We start from the raw sequence: 22,481 nt of genomic DNA, 5'->3' as shown, positions 1-22,481 counted from the left end.
GCATTCTGTTTTTCTCTTTATTTTTTTTTCCACTTTTGGATAGTCTCCATACTATTTCATTGCCAGGTTCAATTATTAGATTGATGCAGGATTCAATTATTAGAACAATTGTAGAAGGTTAGTTAAGAATTCTATTTAAATGTGTTGGGCTAAAAAAAATGTGTGTTTCTGTCTCCTCCTAAAATGCCACAATATATAAGTAAAAGAATAAAAAAGGTATAAAGTCAGAAGGACAAAAAGAGCAGGCGTAGGGATGAAAGCTAACAATAGATGTCACCAAGTTTGGGAGGATTAAAAATGAATAGAGGCGTGAAACTCACTTAGCCAAACAGAGGAAGTAGAAATCCATCTGCCCTCATAGGAGGCAATGATGAGAAGCAAGTCAGTTTGCTCTGCAAAACTCAGTGAAGACTCAAGGCTTGGATGTATAAGGCAAGTAGGAGTCAAGAGGGGCTAAAGACTAGGAATTTGTGAAAAGACTACATTTGCGTACCCCCAGCCCATCCTCTCACTAGAGAATATAGATTTTATTCTCTGAAAATAATGAATCAGTTTCACCTCTGAAGTAGGGAACTACAGGCACAATGGAGAGATCTGAGGCTTAATTTTGAAAATAGAGCACTAAATGAGAGTCTACATACTGAAGAGTGAAATACCATTCTCCTCTCTCTCTGTCTGCTCTTACAATGCCTGTAGCTGGGGATAATATAGAATTTGCTCTCTGGAGAAATTGAGATATCAGAGAGAAAAGATGTATGAATGCTGATATTTGGGGTTTTCCCCCAAGAAAAAACTAAAACTCTGTCAAATTATTTTATATACAGCTCACCAGTCAACAACACCACACACACACACACACACACACACACACACACACTCCAATTAGCTTTTTTTTTATTACTATTCTTCAATATGGACTGAGAACAAAGGACCAGCAAATATTTGAAGAAAACCTACAACAAGAAAGACAAAAATAAAAAGAAACGAAGAAGAACACAGAAAATACATAAAATGCATGGAACAGAAGAATACTTCCAAAAGATCTATCATTAATAAAGTCAGGAAAATAAAATAGTAAACCCATAATAAAAGAACAAGAAGCTACAAAAAAGGCATAATCAGAGACTTAGAGGGGCCATTTAAAACATGATAGTGAAATAATTTAATAGAAGCATTGGAAAATTACTACTCTTCAATATAGACTGAAAACCAAATCAAAGAAAAATCCCAGAAAACAGAATAAAATAAGCCAATAGATAATGGAAAAAAGGACAGTAAAGTTAGAAGATCAATCCAGGAAGTCTAGTATCCAAATTGTAAGAATCCATAAAGAGAAACCATGGAAAATAGAAAAGAGAAAATTATCAAAATAATAATACAGGAAATGTTCTCTATATTCAAGTACAGAAATTCAAGTTTCAAAGTGTCTACCAGGTGTACAATGTAATGAGTTAAAAAATAAGATTAAATCCAAGGGCATCATCATAAAATTTGATTCACTCAAGATAAAAGGAGGCTAGCACAAGCTTTCAGAAAGAAAAAGATTGAGCCAATAGAAAGGGAACCAGAATGGCATCGGACTTCTCAACAGCAGCACTGGATACTAGAAGAGAGTAGAGCGATGACAGCGAAATTAGTGAGGGAAAATTATTTCAGCTTAAGTTTTTATATCCAGCCAACAGGGTTAGCTATAGAATTTGTGGGGCCTAATGAGAAATTAAAATGTGGGTCCCCTTGTTCAAAAACTAATCTGTGTAACATGCACAGATCTTACACTTATGAAGCCAGCCCTGCTAGTCAACTATTAATCATGTGTAAAGTTAAAGACACTTATTATCCACGCACCTTTTCTTGGAAGATGTACTTTAGCAGAATAAGGGAATAAATCAAGAAAGAGGAAGACAGGACCCAGGAAACAGGAGAGAATAGCAAAAAAATCAGCTCCAGGAAACCAAACATATACAGCCCCATGGGTAACTAGTCCAGACAAGAATAGGGAGATGGAGAAATTCAAAACAGAGATTTGGGAGAGATGAAAGGAATGGGTAGATATGGATTTCTATACAATTTGGAATTGTATAGAAATTTGTAAACATTTTTGATAGATGTGTGATATCTGTTGGAGCATTTAGAAAAAAATGACCATATGTACATGGAAAACTTGACAAATAATAACAAAAACAAAAGCTAACTCCAGGAAACACAAAAAGTTTATAAGAAAGGAAATATATAAATTTCAGCAGTAAGAAAAATATATGTAGTTTTATAATATAAATTTTGATTAATAATTTGATCAAAAATTCTGAATTAAGGCCAGGCGCAGTGGCTCATGTCTGTAATCTCAGCACTTTGGGAGGACGAGGCAAGAGGATTGCCTGAAGTTGGAAGTTCAAGACCAGCCTGACCAACATGGAGGTACCCCGTCTCTACTAATAATGCAAAATTAGCCATGTGTGATGGTGCATGCCTGTAATCTTAGCTACACAGGAGGCTGAGGCACGAGAATCACCTGGACCCGGGAGGCGGAGGTTGTGGTGAGTCGAGATCTCACCATTGCATTCCAGCCTGGGCAACAAGAGAGAAAGTCTGATTTAAAACAATATCAAAAGGAAGAGGGGAAAATGAATAGACATGTATAAGAAACAAAATCCTTAATGAAATGTACATGATGTGCAAAGTTGTTCTCAATATATAAATTATAAGCATGTTATTTATTAACAAGCATATTATTAATTAATGTGTGTTGAAACTGGTTGCCTCAGGAAAAATGGTGAGTGTGGGGGGCAAGAAAGACTCAATACCCTGATACGTATTTCCTTATAAATCTTTTAGCAACATTTGACTTTAAAACTACTTGAATGTGGTACTTTGAATATTTTAGAACCATCATCATCAAAAACAAAAATGTCATCAACTAGTTCCTTTTCTTCTCTTTCTCTTCTCACTCTCTTTTAGTCTAGGAGTCTTTCATTTGTGACAGCACATTTGCTTAAGTCATTATGGCCTTCACAATTGATCAGTGTCATCACCTAACTCTTGTTTTCTTAAATTAAACTAAAAGCCCAGTCTTCGACAATTGGAGGGAGGGTTGTCTGCAAGAAGCAGAAATTGTTGAGACAGCCTTGATAACCTTCGACCCCACAAAGGCACATACCAGAGCCCTTAAAAATTGGCTTTTTAATTAGGAATCTGGCCATTTCCCCTTGTTAAAAAGGACATCTTCTGTTATAAGCAAGTAGTAGATTCGGTTCGTTTTACTTGAACAGAAAAACATAGACTAATAACAAGTTTCAAAGTAGGTAGAGATATTTCTCTTAAAAGAAAAATCAAAATGCCACCGAATCAATTTGGATTAGTGTTTAGTAAAAGAAACAAATGTAACCACCCAACAGGTTCACCTAGCCCGCTGCCCAGACAGAGCCGATTTATCAAGATAGGAGGATTGGCAATAGAGAAAGAGTAATTCACACAGAGCCAGCTGTGCAGGAGACTGGAATTTTATTATAAATATTACTCAAGTCAGTCTCCCCAAGAATTAGGGGATTGGAGTTTTTAAGGATAATTTGGTAAGTAGGAGGCCAGTGACTCAGGAGTGCTAATTGGTCAGGTCGGAGATAAAATCAAAGGGCATCAAAGCTGTGTTTTTGCACTGAGTCAGTTCCTGGGTAGGGGCCACAAGACCAGATGAGCCCTGGGTGCTGCCACCTAATCCATCAAGTGCAAGATATGCACAATATCTCAAACGCTGATCTTAGGTTTTACAATAGTGACGTTATCCCTAAGAGCAATTTTGGAGGTTCAGAATCTTGCAGCCTCCAGCTGCATGACTGCTGTACATGACCCCTATGCATGACCATAATTTCTGATCTTGTGGCTAATTTGTTAATCCTGCAAAGGCAGTCTAGTCTCTAGGCAGGAAGAGGGTTTGTTTTAGGAAAAGACTGTTACTATCTCTCTTTCAAAGCTAAACTATAAACTGTATTCCAAAGTTAATTTGGCCTATGCCCAGGAATGAACCAGAACAGCTTGGAGGTTAGAAGCAAGATGGAGTCAGTTAAGTCAGATGTCCTTCACTGAAATAATTGTCTCATTTATGATTTTTGCAAAAGCAGTTTCACAAAGTCCCTATTACCAAAGAATGAAGTGTTTAAAAGAAACTCTATTGCTGCTGAGGTGTCAATTAGAAGCACATGACTTAGGCCTTTTTACAAAGAAGAAAAGCAGTCCCTATGACTTGTCTCCTGTGGATTATGTGTGTGTCTTCATATCAGTGAAGAAAGGATAGGCTTTCACCACTGGAGGTTTATTCCTGACATACAACACCTGTTCACTGCAAGTCAGCAACTTAGCTAACGACTCGTGTCTCCTCATTAAGACCCAGGCTGCTGGAAGAGCTACGACCTTGAACTTTGCCAGGTAGAAGGAAAGAGCTTTGGAGTATCTCACATTAGCAGTTAAATGCTCCGGCCTGGAAGTGATACATGTCACTTTTGTTCATGGTTCAATGACCAGATTCGTTGAATGAACCACAGGGAGCCAGAAAGTACAATCCTAACATATACCTCCTCTGGCAAAGGGAAAACATTCATTCCCTCACTGCCTTAATCCCAGCACAATCTGAGAACACTCATTCCATTTTATGAAGGGACATGGACACTGTGGGAACCATGGAGCTGTAGAGAAGTTTAAATTTTTCTGAAGGCTTGATAATTTAAGTCTATAAAATAAACTGCTAATAAAAGATTAACAGGAAGAAAAGGCATATAAATTTTATTACATGCACACATGTGCATGTGAGTCATACATAAAAATGAAAAACTCAAAGAAATGACCAGGTGGTTAACATTTCTATATCATCTTGAAAGAATGGGGGTTCAGTCAATGGCCAAAAAACTGAGTATGGTGGTAAATCAAGTTACGGTGACAAGACAGGTTATGGGAGGGAAAGAAGAGGAGGCTTGGCTAGCAAAGGTGGTCTTGTTATGTAGATGAAACCTTACAGGTAGCAGCCCTCAGAGAAGAGTTGGAAAACGTTTCTTTCAGACCTTTCAAGGCATCAGATTCTTACTCTTTCCTACATCTGGACAAGGGAGAGTCTCAGAAAAAGCCTGGCTGCATCAACGCAGATTTTCTCTACAAATACAAATCTCCCTCACAATAGACAGCTTTGCAGGGCTAGTTCTGTTTGAGGGCCCTCTCAACAGCCATCTCAAAATACATCAAAGAAGTATATTTTAGGGTGAAATATTTTGGTTTCCTTCAGAACACAAAGTTATGCCTACAGGCCAGCCTTACCTTACTTCAGTCTGATTGGCCAAGCCATTGCATATTCATAATCATGCAGTTTTCAAAACCCAAAGGCACAACAAATAAGCAGCCTTCCTTGATAAACGTTGTACCTCAGATTAGAAAGAGTATGGAGTAATTATAAGATATTGTTTCAGCACTGGGCATACTGAATGTTAAATATGTGTCCTAAAAGAAAGGAAGTCAACATATTGAAGAGATATCTTTACTACCAGGTTTATTGCAGCACTTTTCACAATAGTCAAGATTTGAAATCAACCTAAGTGTCCATCAATAGATAAATGAATAAAGAAAATGTGGTACATATATGCAATGGAGCACTATTCAGCCATAAAAAAGAATGAGATCCTGTCATTTGCAACAACATAAATGGAACTAAAGGACCGTTACGTTAAGTGAACTAAGCCAGGCACAAGACAAACTTTGCATGTTCTCGCTCATTTGTGGGAGCTAAAAATTAACATAACTGAACTTACAGAGATAGACAGCTGAACAGTCGCTATCAGAGGCTAAGAAGGATAGTGGGGATGGTTGAGGGGTATAAAAATATAGTTAGATAGAATGAGTAAGATCTGGTATGTAATAGCACAACAGGGTGGCTACAGTCAACAATAATCTATCACACATTTAAAAATAACTAAAAGTTTTATTGGAATGTTTATAACACAAAGAAATGATAAATGCTTGAGGTGATGGATACTCCATTTAAGCTGATGTAATTACTACATACTGTATGCTTCAGAATATCTCATGTACCCCATAAATATATGCACCTACTATGTACCCATAAAATAATTTTAAAATTAAAAAAACAGTTACATGTATGTATGTCTAGCCTAACTTATAGAAAGTAAACCCAAAAGTTAGGGGATGCTTGCTGAAGTCAATTCTGCTATGGCTAAATTTACTCAAGGAATGCCAACCTCCTGAGATTTCTTCCTGAATGATTCTTGGGAATGCAGTGCAATACATCCTACAATTGGATCGTGAACCCCTCATTAGATGATAAATTACATAAAGTGGATCATGTCTTTGTATCCCTGTGCCTGGTCCATGATAGAAATTCAATAAATATTTTTTGGTGACATTGTATCCATTAAGCAGGATTTTGAAGGTCCACAGTTGGGATTTTGAAGAGTTCTCCCAGAGGTGGGGAGGGTTAAGGGAATTGACAATGCTGATCCACCCAAAGACTAACAGTAGGAAGCTCATTATAGCCAACAGTAAAGGGAACTGCATTACCTGAGCCTGGTAAGCAATGCATCCAAGGGAGATGAGTGGCCAGCACTGCAGCAAGGGTTCTCTCCCATCCTCCTTCTGTTGCTCGTACTTTCCATTGGCTGAACCCAACCAGGCTGAACCCAACAATGAATCTAGAGTGATGCAGGTCCAAGAGCATCAGTGAGCTGTGGGACAACCTCAAGAGGCATAATATATGTATAATTGGAGTCTTTGGAGAAGGAGGTATAAAAAAATTTGATGAAACAATGGTCAAAATTTTTCAAAATTTAATGAATACTATCAACCCAAAGATTTAAGATGGTCAACAAATCTCAAACAAAAGAAACACACACACACAAAAAACCCTACAGCCAGGACTGTCATAGTCAAATTGCTCAATGATAAAGAGAAAATCTTACAAGAAGCCAGGAGAAAAAAGGAGAAAGAAGTGAATAAAGCAACATATTTAAAGTACTAAAAACAAACAAACAAAAAACACCCTTCATCTTGTAATTCTATATCCAATGAAAATATCTTTATTTATTTATTTATTTATTTATTTGCTTGTTTGTTTTTGAGACAGGGTCTCCCTCTGTCACCCAGGCTGGAGTGCAGTGGTGCAATCACAGATCGCTACAGGCTTGACCTCCCAGGCTCAAGTTATCCTCCCACCTCAGCCTCCCTATTGGGTGGGACTAGAGGCACACACCACCATGCCTGGCTAATTTATTATTATTATTATTATTATTTTTGTAGACAAAGTCTCAATATGTTGCCCCAGATGAGAAAATACCTTTTAAAAAATTAAATTAAATTTGAAGTTAAAACTGTGTTACAAAGAAGAATCTAGAACCGGATGATTTTGCTGGTGAATGCTACCAACATTTAAGAAAGAAAAAACCACCAATTTCACTTAATATCTTTCAAAATTTTGAAAAAAAAGGTGAAAATTTGAACATGAGATTAGCATTACCCTGATACTTAAACCAGAGACGTTACACAAAAGGAAACTACAGACCAATATTCTTCATGAACATAGATGCAAAAGTTCTAAACAAAATGTAATGAGAGTGAGTCTAACAACATGAGAACAGGGGGTAATACTTTAATAAAACTATAACTTTTCTATGAATAAAGTCAAGTTCTGGATATCTGAAATTAAAACTTTGATCAGGGATTATATAATGACTCTGTGAAAATAAATAAAATTTAAAAGCTATTTAGAACCCCCAAAACACTTTAAACCTTGAAGAGGTATAACTATGATCTGAGTCACATAATACGTATTTATAACGTCTGCTTCTTAGATTATAGATTAACTCTCCTCCTCATTGTTCTTGCTCTATGAATGACTAGGGACAATCAGAGACCAGACCTCCTCCCTTCCAATCACTGATCTTTGTTATAGATTAATTGCTTCCTTTATCCTCCTGTACCTAACTCAGACCAGATGGTACACAAGGCCCCATGACTATTACATCTTCAGTGTGAAATGTTAAATATACCTTCTCCTTGCCCTAGAAAAAAGACTGCCTCAACTAATCAGATTACTGTAACTACACATTTTATTATATTAAAACATGTTAAAATTCTGCTAGGCTTCCCCAAGCTCATAAATGACCCCAAACTTCTACGCTTCAGAACACAGACTTCCATTCTTTGGAATCTGTGTTTCCCGGGCAGCCGTCCTCAAAAGTTTGCTCTTAAATAAACTCTTTAAACTAAATTCTAACTCTTTTAAATTATTTTAGGTTGACGACCCTTGAACCTGTGGACAAGTCACACAAATCTAAAAGTTTATACTGTCCACAGTCCTTTCCTTTGGTCCTAATATCAGCTCCAACGTGGATTCACAGCCAAAAGGAGATCATGATGCATCTCCCATGGAAAGAGCTTACACCTCCAACCCACAAGGCTCCCCTCTACATTCACCACATGGAGAACAGACCAGCCAAAACCTCTCAGGAATAAGGAAAGCTGAAGGAGAAACCTCAGGAAGGGCTGGACTGGGCACATTCGGTTTCCTTGAAGTCACTTATTAGATAACTAAGCTAACTCTTCCTCATGACAGAGAAGAGTGGCTTGGGTCTCTGCCCGCAGGAAGACATGGCCAGGGGAATGAAGGTTCTTCCTTGACATGTGTACTGGAGATATTCTACACCAATGTTTTAGAATTCTGTGTGTAAATAATGCCAGTTGAAAATGATGGTTTTTTTGTGTGTAACTAGTACAATCCAAATCAGACATTTATTGAACTCCCGCCGTGTGTAAAGGAACATACTTACCTCTGTAGGATAGAGGATAAAGAACTACTAAGATAAGCACATAATACTTCACAAAAGTACTAAAAAAAAATTAAAAAAATAAAACTGTCACCTTATAATTCTGTATTACATGAAAATATATTTATTTTTATTCATTTATTTGCTTGTTTTTGAGACAGGGTCTCCCTCTGTCACCCAGGCGGGAGTGCAGTGGAGCAATCACAGATCACTACAGCCTTGACCTCCCAGGCTCGAGTGATCCTCCCACCTCATTATTGTACATTTTTAAATGTACAATAGATTATTGTTGAACTGGAATCCAGCTAGAATCCAATTTTTAGAAACTCACTCTAAGGTAATGATTAAAATATCAGGTGTTAGTTCTATAAATCTGTCATCTAGATTAAAAACCAGATGCTTCCATTCCAGGGTGGAGTATTTGCCAGTAACTCTCTGGAGATCTGTCCTATCTGTGACCAAGACCACCAAGCTTAAAAAAAGGCAATAATGTTAGAAAAATACATGAATATGGCCTGCACTAAATTGATATACTTTTTATTTAGTCATGACTCTGGATTAGCTTTCAAAAAGTAAAATGTTATGCTAGCCAAGCAAATGTTCATATCAAATTCCTCATTGTTTTCTCCACTCTCTTTTGTCCTGCCCTCCACTTTTGTTTGCTTGGTGAGGCTCACCCTAAAATATGTAAAAATAGCAATGATCTTCTATTGGAAGAAACAAAGAAACAAAGTTATAAATACATATTATGTGACTCAGATCATAGTTATACCTCTTCAAGGTTTAAAGTGTTTTGGGGGTTCTAAATAGCTTTTAAATTTTATTTATTTTCACAGGGTCATTAGATAAGCCCTGATCAAAGTTTTAATTTCAGATATCCAGAACTTGACTTTATTCATAGAAAAGAAACAAATTCAATCCAGGGAACTGTGCTCTTTAGACATTATTTGACTTGCTTAAATCTCTCAACATAGTAATTCTTAAGGGGCAACCCAGGATCCTCTTGCTGGGCCAAGAGCTGAACCAAAAATGCAGACTTTCTTTCTTTCAGATATTTTAAAATGTCTACTAATAGCTATTCACTAGTAAACTGCTAAATGAAGGGTTTCTGAGATTTGGTATTTATAAGTTTAAATGATCACTATAGAATTTACTAGAGTGATGTAGTAATGCAGATGGACTCCAAGCAACAAAGAAAAGAAATAAAAGTTGTATTTAAAGGGTACAGAAAGAAATGATTTTCCTTTTCTGCTTCAAATGGGAAAAAAAATGTGATGAGACTTGAAATAGTGTTTCCATTTCAAGCCCTGGTGGCTTATTTAACTTGGGTAGATTAATTTACTGTGGGTGGTATCCTGGTTTATCATCCATGGGGAGGTAATTTTAAAAATCTTTGACCTTGTCAGTTTGGGGGTCACTTCAGGTTGGAAGTGTTGTATCTGTGATGTCACCTTCAATTTTCAGGAATCTTTCGTGCCTCAAGATGTTGACCTTGCAGATCCCCGGTATTTATTGTGGTAGTTTTCTACCTCCTACAATTCCTCTATCCCTTTGAATCGCTCATCCATTCTTTCCACTTGTAAAATATATTTTCCAGTAAAGAGATCTTACTTTTTAGATAATAATATAAAAAGAAAAGAGGGATAAACTAATATTTATTACACTTATTGTGTGCTCAATGATGCCCTAGGCACTTGATATATGATCTCATTTAACACTTAACAACAATCAAATGTGTGATAGTGTTCTCTTTTACAAATCTGGGAAAGGTGGCTTTGCTAGCTAGGTGAGACATCATGCCCAAAGATACAGAGGAAAGGGATTTAAACCCAAGTCCAATTTCAAAGACTTTTCAGTCTATCACATTTGACACATGAATATTTCTAAATTTAAAGCCTCAAACATATACAGCTGTACTGAAAACATTTAACACTCATAACAAGGTATTTTCCCTTTATAGATTATTTTTCTGACAAGCCCCCAGGAAACTGCCTAGAGCAATGAGCACCAAACTGTCTACTTCCTAATGCATTTAAATCTCAATTTCCTTCTTGTCCCTTCAGACTCAAATCTCCACTTCAGGGTCTGTTATAACTGAATTGTGTCCCCCGACGCCAAATTCATATGTTGAAACCCTAGCTTGCAATGTAATGATCTTTGGAAATGAGACCTTGAGAAATCATCAGGTTTAGATGAGGTCATGGGCAGGGGTTGGAGGGGAAGGAAGAAACTTCATTATGGGATTAGTGTCCTTATAAGAAGAGGCCCAAGAACTTGCCCTCCCCTCTCTCTGTCTGCCATTGTGAGAACACAGTGAGAAGGTGGCTGTCGGCAAGCAAAGAGGAGAGCCCTCATCAGAACCCAACCATGCTGGCACCCTGATCTCAGGCTTCCAGCCTCCAGAGCTGAGAAATAACCTTTTGCTTAAGTCACCCAGTCTACAGTACTTTGTTATGGCAGCCCAAGCTGATTAATACAGGATCCTTCTGAATTCAATCCAGGGGACTGTGGTCTTTAGACATTATTTGACTTGCTTAAATCTCTCAACATAGTAATTCTTAAAGGGCAGCCCAGGATCCTCTTGCTGGGCCAAGAGCTGAACCAAAAATGCAGACTTTCTTTCTTTCAGATATTTTAAAATATCTACTAATAGCTACTTACTAGTAAACTACTAAGTGAAGGGTTTCTGAGATTTGGTATTTATAAATTTAAATGATCACTATAGAATTTACTAGAGTGATGTAGTAATGCAGATGGACTCCAAGCAGCAAAACTTGCAGTGTGTATATGTTTAGGCAGATATTTACAATCAAAGATACTTTCAGAAAAGATGTTTTGCTGCAAGTTTTGAATTAGTCTTTGTTTTTAATTGTTATTTTTATTTGTTTTTTAATTATTTTGAAATAATTATAGATTCACAAGTGGTTGTAAAAATAGTACAGAGCAGTCCCACGCACCCTTTACACAGTTTCCCCACTGGTTACATGTTATGTAACTATAGTACAGTATCAACACCAGGAAATTGACATTGGCACAATGTGCGTATATAGTTCTATGTCATTTTATCATGTGGAAGTTCTTGTAACTGCTACCATGATCAAGATATAGAACTATCCCATCAATACAAAGATCTCCCTCATGCTATCCCTTTATAGTCACACTACCACCCTCCCCCAACCCATTCCTGATCTCTGGCAACGTCTAATTTGTTCCCAATCTCTATAATTTTGCCATTTCAAAAATGTTATGGCCCAATGGTGACTCAAGCCAGTAATCCCAGCACTTTGGGAGGCTGAGGTGAGAGAATCACTTGAAGCCAGGAGTTCAAGACTAGTCTGGACAACATAGTGAGATCCATCTCTACAAAAATAAAAATAATTTGCCAGGCATCGCAATGCACACCTGTAGTCCCAGCTACTTGGGAGGCTGAGCTAGGAAAATCCTTTGAGCCTGGGAGTTCCAGGCTGCAGTGAGTTGTGATTGCACCACTGCACTCCGGCCTGGGTGACAGAGTATGACTCTTCCTCAAAAAAAAAAGAAGATTGTTATGTAAATAGAATCATGTAGTATATGACCTTTTGAGACTGACTTTTTTCACTCAGCATAATTCCCTTGAGGTTCATTAAATATGTTGAGCATTAGTTTCCTATTATACTGTAATAAATTGCTACTAACTTAGTGACTTAAAACAACACAAATGTATTATCTAACAGTTCAGGAGGTCAGAAATCAAAACTGGGGTAAAATCAAGGTGTTGGGGGGGCTGCATGCCTTCTGGAGGCTCTGGGGGAGAATCTGCTCTCTTGCCTTTTTCCAGCTGGTAGAGACTGCCTGTATTCCTTGGCTCAAGGCCCCACATCACTCATGCCTCTGCTTGTGCCTCAGGCTCATCATTCAGAGGTTTCTGACTCTGACTCTCCTGCCTCCCTCTTTTGAGGACCACTGTGATGACAATGAGCCCACCAGGGTAATCCAGGATAAACTCCCCACCCTAAGATCTCTAACTCAATCACATCTGCAAAGTCCCTTTTGCCATGTCAGGCAACATACTCAAAGGTTTTGGGAATTAAGATGTGGATGGATATCTTGGGGAATGACATAATTCTGTCTATCACACTGAGTCTTTCAATAGTCTGTTGCTTTTTATTTCTGAATAGGAATATATAGTACATTAGTCCATTCTTACATTGCTATAAAGCATTACCTGAGACTGGGAATTTATGAAGAAAAGAGATTTAGTTGACTCATAGTTCTGCAGACTGTACAAGAAGCATAGTTGGGGAGGCCTCAGGAAACTTACAATCACGACGGAAAGCAAACGAGAAGCAGGCATCTTCTTCACAATGGTGAATCAGGAGAGAGAGAGAGAGAGATAAAGGAGAAAGTGCCATACACTTTTACACAATCAGATCTCATGAGAACTCACTATCATGAGAACAGCAAGGGGGAAATCTGCCCCCATGATCCAATCACCTCCCACTAGGCCTCTCCTCCAGCACTGAAGATGATAATTCAACATGAGATTTGAGTGGGGACACAGAGCCAAATCATATCATCATAGTATAGATATATTTATAAAACCACTCACCAGATGAAATAGTCCCAATTTATGACTATTTCAAATAATGCTGCTATGAACAATTGTGAACAGGTTTTTGTGTGAACATAAACTTTGATTTCTCTGGGATAAATGATAGCATAATAGGTATAAGTTTAGATTGTTTTGAAACTACCAAACTATTTTCTAGAGTGGCTGTGCTGTTTTATAGTCCTACCAACAACGTATGAGAAATTCAGTTTTTCCACATTATTGGCAGCATTTGGTATTGTCTATATTTTTTGTTTTACTCTTTGAACAGGTAGGCAGCGATATCTCATCATTTCCTTAATTTACATTTCCCTAATGGCTAGTGATACCGGACATCTTTTCATGACTTGTTTGCCATCCATTTATCTTCTTTGGTGACCTTACCTTCATGCCTTTTGCCTATTTTCTGGTTGGATTATTTCTTATTTGTTTTACTATTGAGTTTTGACAGTTCTGTATATATTCTAGACATAAGATCTTTATCAGATATGTGGTTTTCAAATATTTTCTCCCAGTTTGTAGCTTGTCTTTTTCTCTTAACAAAATCTCTCCCAGAGCAAAAGTTTTTAATTTTGATGAAGCATAATTTACCAGTTTTTTTTCTTTTATGATCATTCTTTTGGTATTATGTCTATGAGCTTTTCATAAAGCTCTATGTACTGAAGACTTTTTCCTTCATTTTGTTCTAAAAGTTCAAAAATTTTTATGCTTTACATTTAAATCTATAATCTATTTTGAGTTAATTTTTGTATAAGGCATGAGGTTTTGTTTTTGTTTGTTTGTTTGGTCCATGGATATCCAATTGCTCCAGACCATTTGTTGGAAAAGATATTCTTCCCTTCATTGACTGGCTTTTGCCCTTTTGTCAAAAATAAGTTGATCATATTTGTATGTGTCTATTTCTGGGTTATCTATTCTGTTCCAGGGTCCATTGATATATGTGTTTATCCCCTCACCAATACCGCACAATCTGGATTACTATATAAGTTTTAAAATCAAGTAAAGTGATTTCTTCTTTATTCTCCTTTTTCAAAATTGTTTCAGATAGTCTAGTTCCTTTGCCTGTTCATATAAATTTAGAATAATCTTGTCTAGGTCTGGGTGCAATGTCTCATGCCTATAATCCCGGCACTTTGGGATGAAGTGGGAGGATTCTTGAAGCCAGGAGTTCAGGACCAACCTGGACAATGTAGTTGAGACCCTGTCTCTACAGAAAATTTTAAAATTAGCCAGACATAGTGGTGCAGCATGCTTGTAGTCCCAGCTACTTGGGAGGCTGCAGCGGGAGGGTCACTTGAACCCAAGAATTTGAGGTTACACTGAGCTATGATTGTGCCAGTCTGGGTGACAGGGTGAGGCCTGGTCTCAAAAAGTAAAAATAAAAAAAGAAGGAGAAGAATCTTGTCTATATGTCTATAAAAAAATCTTGCTGGAATTTTGATAAGAATTGCATCAAAACCGTACCTCAATTTAGGGCATACTGACATCTTTATTACATTGAGTCTTCAACACAATATGCTTCTTATATTAGTGTTTTGTAGTTTCCAGCATGCAAGCCCTCTTTTGTTAGATTTTCATCTAAATATTTCATATATTTTCTTGCTTTTTAATAATAAATCACTGTGGGTATAACTTTGTCATTATTACTTGAGTTGTGGTTTAGTTAGTCAACCCATAAGCAAAACTCATAAACTGAACTCCCTCAGGGCAAATTCAGCCTGTAGAGAATTTTAATAGGAAGAGATTTCCCAATACAAACTCCATACTTCTACCTCCCTGTGAAAAATTGGGAAATCTGGTAACACTAGGCCTCACATTCTTACACAGCAACAATTAGCTGGAGCCTAGTGTCCACCACTTAGAGGAGGCATGCTTTCTAGTTAACCATAGCCCTCACTGTACATAATGCACATGCAGCTATGCCTGGCTTAATTTCCTCATTTGTTACTGTCTTGACTGTGGTAGGACACTGAGTTTCCACTCCTGCCTTAAATTGTGTGGTGATACGTATTGGCCTAAACAATGTTTGTTGTTTGTTGGCCTAAAAAATGTTTGGCTTATTAACTAGGCTTTCATATATCAACCATGAGGTGTATAATACATATAAATCATCCACACTCTTAGGTATTCATTACCTACTGTATGTATGTGTGTGTGTGTGTGTACATATATATATGTGTATATATATATATTTTTTTCCCCCAACTCCAAAATGTTCTTGTGACACTTCATTATAATCAACTGTTTCTCCCTGAGCAACAGGAGAAAGCAGAGTAAGTGGTCTTAGGAAGTGCTTTACATAATCTAAATAATCATGTTTAGGTTTATTACATAGGTTAACTTGTGTCATGGGAGTTTGTTTTACAGGTTATTTCATGACCCAGGTGTTAAGCCTAGTACCCATTAGTCATTTTTCGTGATTCTCTCCCTCCTCCTACCTCCACCCTCTGGTAGGCCCTAGTGTGTGTTGGCCCCCTCCATGTGTTCCCATCATTCAGCTCCCACTTATAAGTGAGAACAAGGTTTTCTGTTCCTGCGCTAGTTTACTAAGGATAATGGCTTCCAGCTCCATCCATGTTCCTGCAAAAGACATGATCTTGTTCTTTTTCAATAAGCCATTGTTTTTAAAAGGTATAAGATACAGTATTTAACATGTCCTCTCTGGTCTCCCAAAGCACCTAGTAAAAATTATTTCCTTGTGTTTCTTTAACATGATAGTGTTAAGAAACATTTTAGTTGATGGAATCTCATTTTTGTTTTTATTATTCTAACAGTGCTGAAAAGTCAGCAGAATCAGATATTGCAGATGAAATTACTATGGTTCTGAAAGGTTAAGTGATGTTTTCAATGTCACACACCTACAGAGGGCCAGGTGTCCCAATATTAAGCCTAGTGAAGAGCAATTGCTTGAGTAAAATAAAAATAGAACATGGTATCGAAGTTATAAATTGCATTCAGAAATCTGAATAATAAATTTGGTGTCAATAAATATACACTAACTCAAAATTACTGCTTCGGTTATGGTTGTCTATAAAGGTCAGGCAAATCAAATTCCCAATACATTCTCTTTTAAGAGCTAGAATGAAGGAGAGAGTTTACGTTTGTTTCCTTTTGTTAAGAAAAGTCACTTTTGATAGGAGACCAACTGAAATATTATTTTTTGCACCATGACAAGTCATATGCTATACCATGAAACACCTTCCTCTCCCACCATTTTCCCCACTTCACAGCTGTAGCTCAAGAACATGGGCCCTTTCTCATCCTCTATTTATGACCTGTGATTCATAAAAAGATAAAAAACAGAGCGGAAATAGAGAAACCAGCTGAGGGAGTCTTCTATATGGGAGCTCTTCTCTATGGCTTGGTATTTTGTCATAGAGACTCATTGGGCAGAGGTAAACCTCTGGTAAACATACAAAGGTCATGTCATTTCTCTGAGTGCTTTTTCAGCTCTGAACTTGTACTTGCCAAAGTATTTTCCCAAGAATTTATCATCTTGAGATAACGGAAGTTACATTTCAAAGCTGTACCTACAACATTCAATTTTCCTCCCAGGAATAAGAAAAATGGGTCCCCTCAGCTTAACTAAGTTCACTCTGCTTATCTCTACCAGTCATTCAAGTGCATGACAGAGTTAACCTAGTCCCCATTTAACCACTTAGCACCATCTTTATGTGGCCAGGAAGGAGAGTTCATTTTTTAATATCTCACTTCTCCTAATCCATTATCCATGATAATCCATGTGTTCCCTGGGTACTTAATCATCAAAGCAACCATAAACCTCTTTTTGAAGATCAAATGGTTCTTTAATCCATTTACTTGCAGAATCCTGAGTTATAGAAAATTAATCGTAAGTGTAAGTGGGCCACTATTCTAAGTTTCTCTTGGAGCCTCTTAACGTCACAAATCAGTAATGGCTTATGGGCCAGGTGGGTCAAAATGTGGAACAAATCCCCTTGGTTGGTTGCTTTTCCCTGCACTCTCCATTTGAACTTAGCTCTCACTGCCTGCCTGGCCTGCCTGCCCTCCCAGAATCCCGTCGATGAATTAACAAAACTCAGCCAGCCCAAGAGCTAATTAGACTTTCAACTTTCCAGTGAGGGTGCCGTTAATTCTCATCTTCCTTTCTGCACCCAGTTAGCTAAAACCATTTAGGGAAATCACCCTAGGTCTTTGAAGTCTCAAAGAAGTAAGAAAGCAGTAATTTTCATTAAGCAAAAGCACCGTGTTCCAGGCTAAGTTTCCCTCTATCCTTATTCATGTCCTCTTCCCTCATTACTGAGGGACTGTATCAAATTACCCCAAAATGGCCAAGGACACGGGTGGCCACTGCAAAGCCTCTTAGCCTCAAGAAAACCCCAAAGTCATTATTATATCTCCCTCTACATTTTTCATTTACCCAGTTAAGAGAAACAATAATTATTTCTGAACCACTCAGTAAAGAAATACAGATTCCATCATAACTAGAAATGTTACGTTAGTGTTATCCTTTATAAAGATTTCCTTCACCAGAGGAGCTGGATTAACTCGAACATAGAAAAATTCCTGACTCTGATCACAAGAAGAGGCTTTTTAATTATTCATTATGCAGTAACTAAGTGTTCTTTGGTTAAAGGGGAAAAAAAAGCCTTCTTCTAAATAAAAACCCATTCATGAGATGGATGAAAAGCCTTGCATTTTCTAAGTCCTTCCCAAGTGTCTACTCAACATAGAGTCTCTTCATGTTAAATATATATATAATGATTGAAACATCAGTCAGAAGCATGGGAGAAAGACAAAGAATAATAATATGAACCCAGGAACCCAGGGAGAAGGAGTAGCAGCCCAAAAAGGAGGGTGCTGCAGATTGAATGATGGTAGGGGCTCCCCAGAATGAACTGGTCTCTGCAGATTGGACCGAGATGCCCATCATTCAGCACTTCTGCTGACCACCAGTGATGAGCTCAGCCTGACTTAAGATATAAGCAGAGGATGGAGAAAGAATGGATGTTTCTTCCTCTGCAAAAAAGACTGTTTAGCCAAGCGCAGTGGCTCATGCCTGTAATCCCAATACTTTGGGAAGCCAAGATGGGAGGATCATCTGAGCCCAGGAGTTCAAGACCAGCTTAGGCAACAAAGTGAGACACCATTTCTACAAAAAAAAAAAAAAAAAATTAATAAAAAATAAAATAAAACAAAGAAAAACTGTTGTGGGGCCCTCCTGGGACCTTAATGAAGAACCAGGGGAAATCAATGCCCAGAGAAGGACCCAAGAGAAGGGACTGAGCTGAGAATCTGGATGAAGTGTTTGGCCTTAAAAATGTCTACATCACCGTCCTTCTCCCTGAAGCTGGATGCTGCACCTGTCTTGAGGACCTGGGCGGGCCTCCTGAGCACAGTCGCAATGTGCTCCCTGGGAGTCCTTAGGATGGATAAGTGACATCCTTACACTGGATAAGCAATTTTGTCGTTCCCTAAGCATGTGGCCTGAAAAAGACATTGTTGATGACTGTTATGACCTGAATGTTTGTGTCACCCCAAAATTCATACATTGAAGCCCTAACCCCTATGTGATGGTATTTGGAGATGGACATTAGGAGATAATCAGGATTAGATGACATTATAAAGGTGGGGCCCTCATGATGGAATTAGTACTCTCATAAGAAGAGAAACTAGAAAGACTATTTCTCTTTCTCTGCCATGTGAAGACACAGAGAGAAGGGAGATCTACAAGCCAGGAAGAGAGCCCCCACCAGGAACAATCAGCCAGCACCTTTATTTTGGATTTCCCAACCTCCAGAATTGTAAAAAAATATATTGTCATTTAAGGTATTCAGTCTATTGGATTTAATTATGGAAACAAGAGCCAACTAACACAATGACGCATCGCTGAGAAGGGGTCAGGATATAGGGGCCACTTGTGGATGTAGCCAAGGAAGTAATCTGAAAAAGCTGAAAGGATGAGTCTGTATTTTCCCTTATACACACATTCTGGCTAAAGACAGAAAACCTTTGTATAGGCCTACTCTTCACTTGTGTAAATTTCACTCTCTATCACTCATGACTTACAAGGATCTGATTTCTAACCCTAGTTTCTACTATTTATTGGCAATATAACCCTGGGTAAGATGCTTAATGACAATGATTTATAAGATGGGTTGTAATACCTTGCTCTTAGGCTTGTGGTGAGAATTTAATGAACTAATATGTAGAAGGCATCTGGCACAATGCTTGGCAAAATGCCATCCCAACAAGGAAGAGGAGGGGTATGCTAGTGGGAGTTGGATCTTCCTTGCAGTGGAACAGAAATTCTAGAAGACAGTATTGAAGGGTAGCATGCCATCTCCTTCCTTTATGAGTGAGATTTTGGCCTTGTCATCATGGCCATTCCTTTTGAGCCACTACAGCCTCTCCAGCTGCCTGTAACATGTCTGCTTCCTCTCTTGATTAAACAACCAAGACAGGACATTCATGACAAGCAAGTATTTTCTAGTTGTTGCCTAAAAGCAACAGTTTTTTGTTATTGCTACTTGCCTTTCAATAGCTAGTGCTTTTAATGGAATGGCAGTAGTAATACTGTCCCAAGGTGATGGGGTACTATGACTGAATAATATCCCCAGATTTTATTTCTTTTATTAAACAACAGTAGGACACAGACTCATCTCATAAATGTTAATGTGATCAAGATCGTTGCCCACTGGAAAAAATGTGTTCTAATTGAGTCGTGAGAAAGTGTGCCTTGCCATATAAAACAAAAGGAAATCAATAGCTTTCAAAGCATTAGAGTTCCCAGAGGCTCCGTGGGACCAGGTGAGTAATACTATTTTGTCAAAATCATGTTTTTGAAAAAAATTCCAAAAATCTCTCCTTCCATCTATGGGATGGATTCTCTTAAGCATTTTATTTTTCTTGTCAATAAAGTGTCAAAGCAAGTTGACTAAATGTTGAGGTGAACACGTGATTTCAGTCTTATTACACATACTCTGCCAGCTTGTTTAATGATCAGCTAGGTATTTTCCTCAAAGACTTGGCGTCTTCCTAAGTGGGAATCAGGCCAGGGTATTTATTTAAGCTTTACAGAATAGTTCTCTCACATCCAACCTCTCTTTTCCGTCACCATGACCAGCTGACTGTGACATGCTTGTGTGCCCCATGGCCTTTCGCACATGCCCCTTCATAAGGAAATTCAGATTTCAGCCTCTTTTTTCTGTCCTCCTACCTTTGCATCAAGAAGAGATCCCTGCAATTTACCTTGATTATTTGTGTGAAATGAGAACAGCCATGGTCAAAATGAGTTAACAAATGCTCCCCATACAAGGCAAATGATACGGTGATACAGAAAAGTGAGGGGGCACTTTGCCAAAATATGAAGCAAGCTATTTACACTGGGTATATTGATGAGCACATCTCACCGTCCAGTGGAAACCATGCAGTGGCATTGCAGCTTACAGAATCTTCATGCATATGCTAGAGGGCTAATGTTGCATGCAAGTGAGTTGCTTTGTTAGCCTTGGCCTTGTGACCATGGGAGACAGTCAGAGAGGAAAGGACTGTGTACTTGCTGAATGAGGTATTGATCGAGAACTGCCATGTCCTAGCTGGCAGCTGCTAGATTTTCTAAAAGAATAAAAATAGCCGAGTATGGTGGCTCACGCCTGTAATCCCAGCACTTTGGGAGGCTGAGACAGGTGGATCACATGAGGTCAGGAGTTCAAGACCAGCCTGGCCAACACGGTGAAACCCAGTCTCTACTCAAACAAAAAACAAAACAAAAAAACAACAAAAAAACCCACAAAAATTAGCCAGGTGTAGTGGTGGCATGTGCCTGTAATCCCAGCTACTCAGGAGACTGAGGCAGTAGAATCACTTGAACCCAGGAGGCGGAGGTTGTAGTGAGCCAAGATTGTGCCATTGCACTCTGGCCCAGGCAGCAAAAGCAAAACTCTGTCTCAAAAAAAAAAAAAAAAGAATAAAAACAAGTCATGGCCAGCCTTCATTCTAAAAGGACAGGCTTTTGTGGACAAGACTATTTATGTTCATTCCTCTTGACCACTAGACACTAAAACACAATTTATTAAAAGTTGTATTGTCCAAATGACTGCACCCAAGATTAGAGGTAGGAATACTTTTGTGGCCACTGATGTGGGTGCAACCAGATATGAAGTCTTTCTTTACACACATGGTTCAGCCAATTATTGATATCAAATTACCCAATTCTATAATGCCACCATAAGACATCTCTGACTGTCTCTCTGCTCACAGACAAAAGAAATAATTTGAAAACTCAGCTTGAGATATATAAACAAGAGTGACAAGGTGTATGTGGAGCTCTAGAAATTACTGTGGTAGCCTCTGTGAATCAGAAACTCAAAGATCATTCACAACCTTTTCTCCTTTGCCTTCCTCTACTTCTTCCTATGGAGACCAGAAAAATAAAATATGTTCTTTCCTAGGCACACAGTTCTGGCCAATGTAATTGTCAACGAGAAGAGTCAAAGTCCGTAAAATATTTTAAGAGATTTATCCTAAGCCAAATATGAGTGACCATGGCCCGTGACACATCCCTCAAGAGGTCCTGAGAACATGTGTCCAAGGTGGCCAGGGTGCAGCTTGGTTTTCTACATTTTAGGGAGGCATGAGACATCAATTGAATACATTTAAGAAATACATTGGTTTGATTCAGAAAGGTGGGACAACTTAAAGCAGCAGGTGGGGTGGGGAGTGGGGGAGGATGGCGGGGGATGGGGAGGAGGTGAGCTTCCAGGCTATAGGTGAATTTAAACATTTTCTGATTGACAATTGGTTTTTGTCTAAAGACCTGAGATTAACAGAAAGGAATGTTTGGGTTAAAAGATTGTGGAGACCAAGGTTCTTTCAGAAGTCTCATAGTGGCTGCGCTTAGAAACAATAGATGACAAATGTTTCCTATTCAGACCCTTTAAAAGGTGTTAGACTCTCAGTTAATATATTCAGAATTGGATGGGCCTGGAAGGAAAAGGTCTAGATATGTTAATAGGGATTCCTTACAGATGTGAATATTCCCCCACAAAGGATGTCTTGCAGGGCTGTTTCAAAATGTGACAAAAAACATGTTTTGGTGGTAA

This window comes from Nomascus leucogenys, chromosome 4 (genome assembly GCF_006542625.1).
Source record: "Nomascus leucogenys isolate Asia chromosome 4, Asia_NLE_v1, whole genome shotgun sequence".
Taxonomy (NCBI): domain Eukaryota; kingdom Metazoa; phylum Chordata; class Mammalia; order Primates; family Hylobatidae; genus Nomascus; species Nomascus leucogenys.
Note: the sequence above shows the minus strand (reverse complement) of the source record.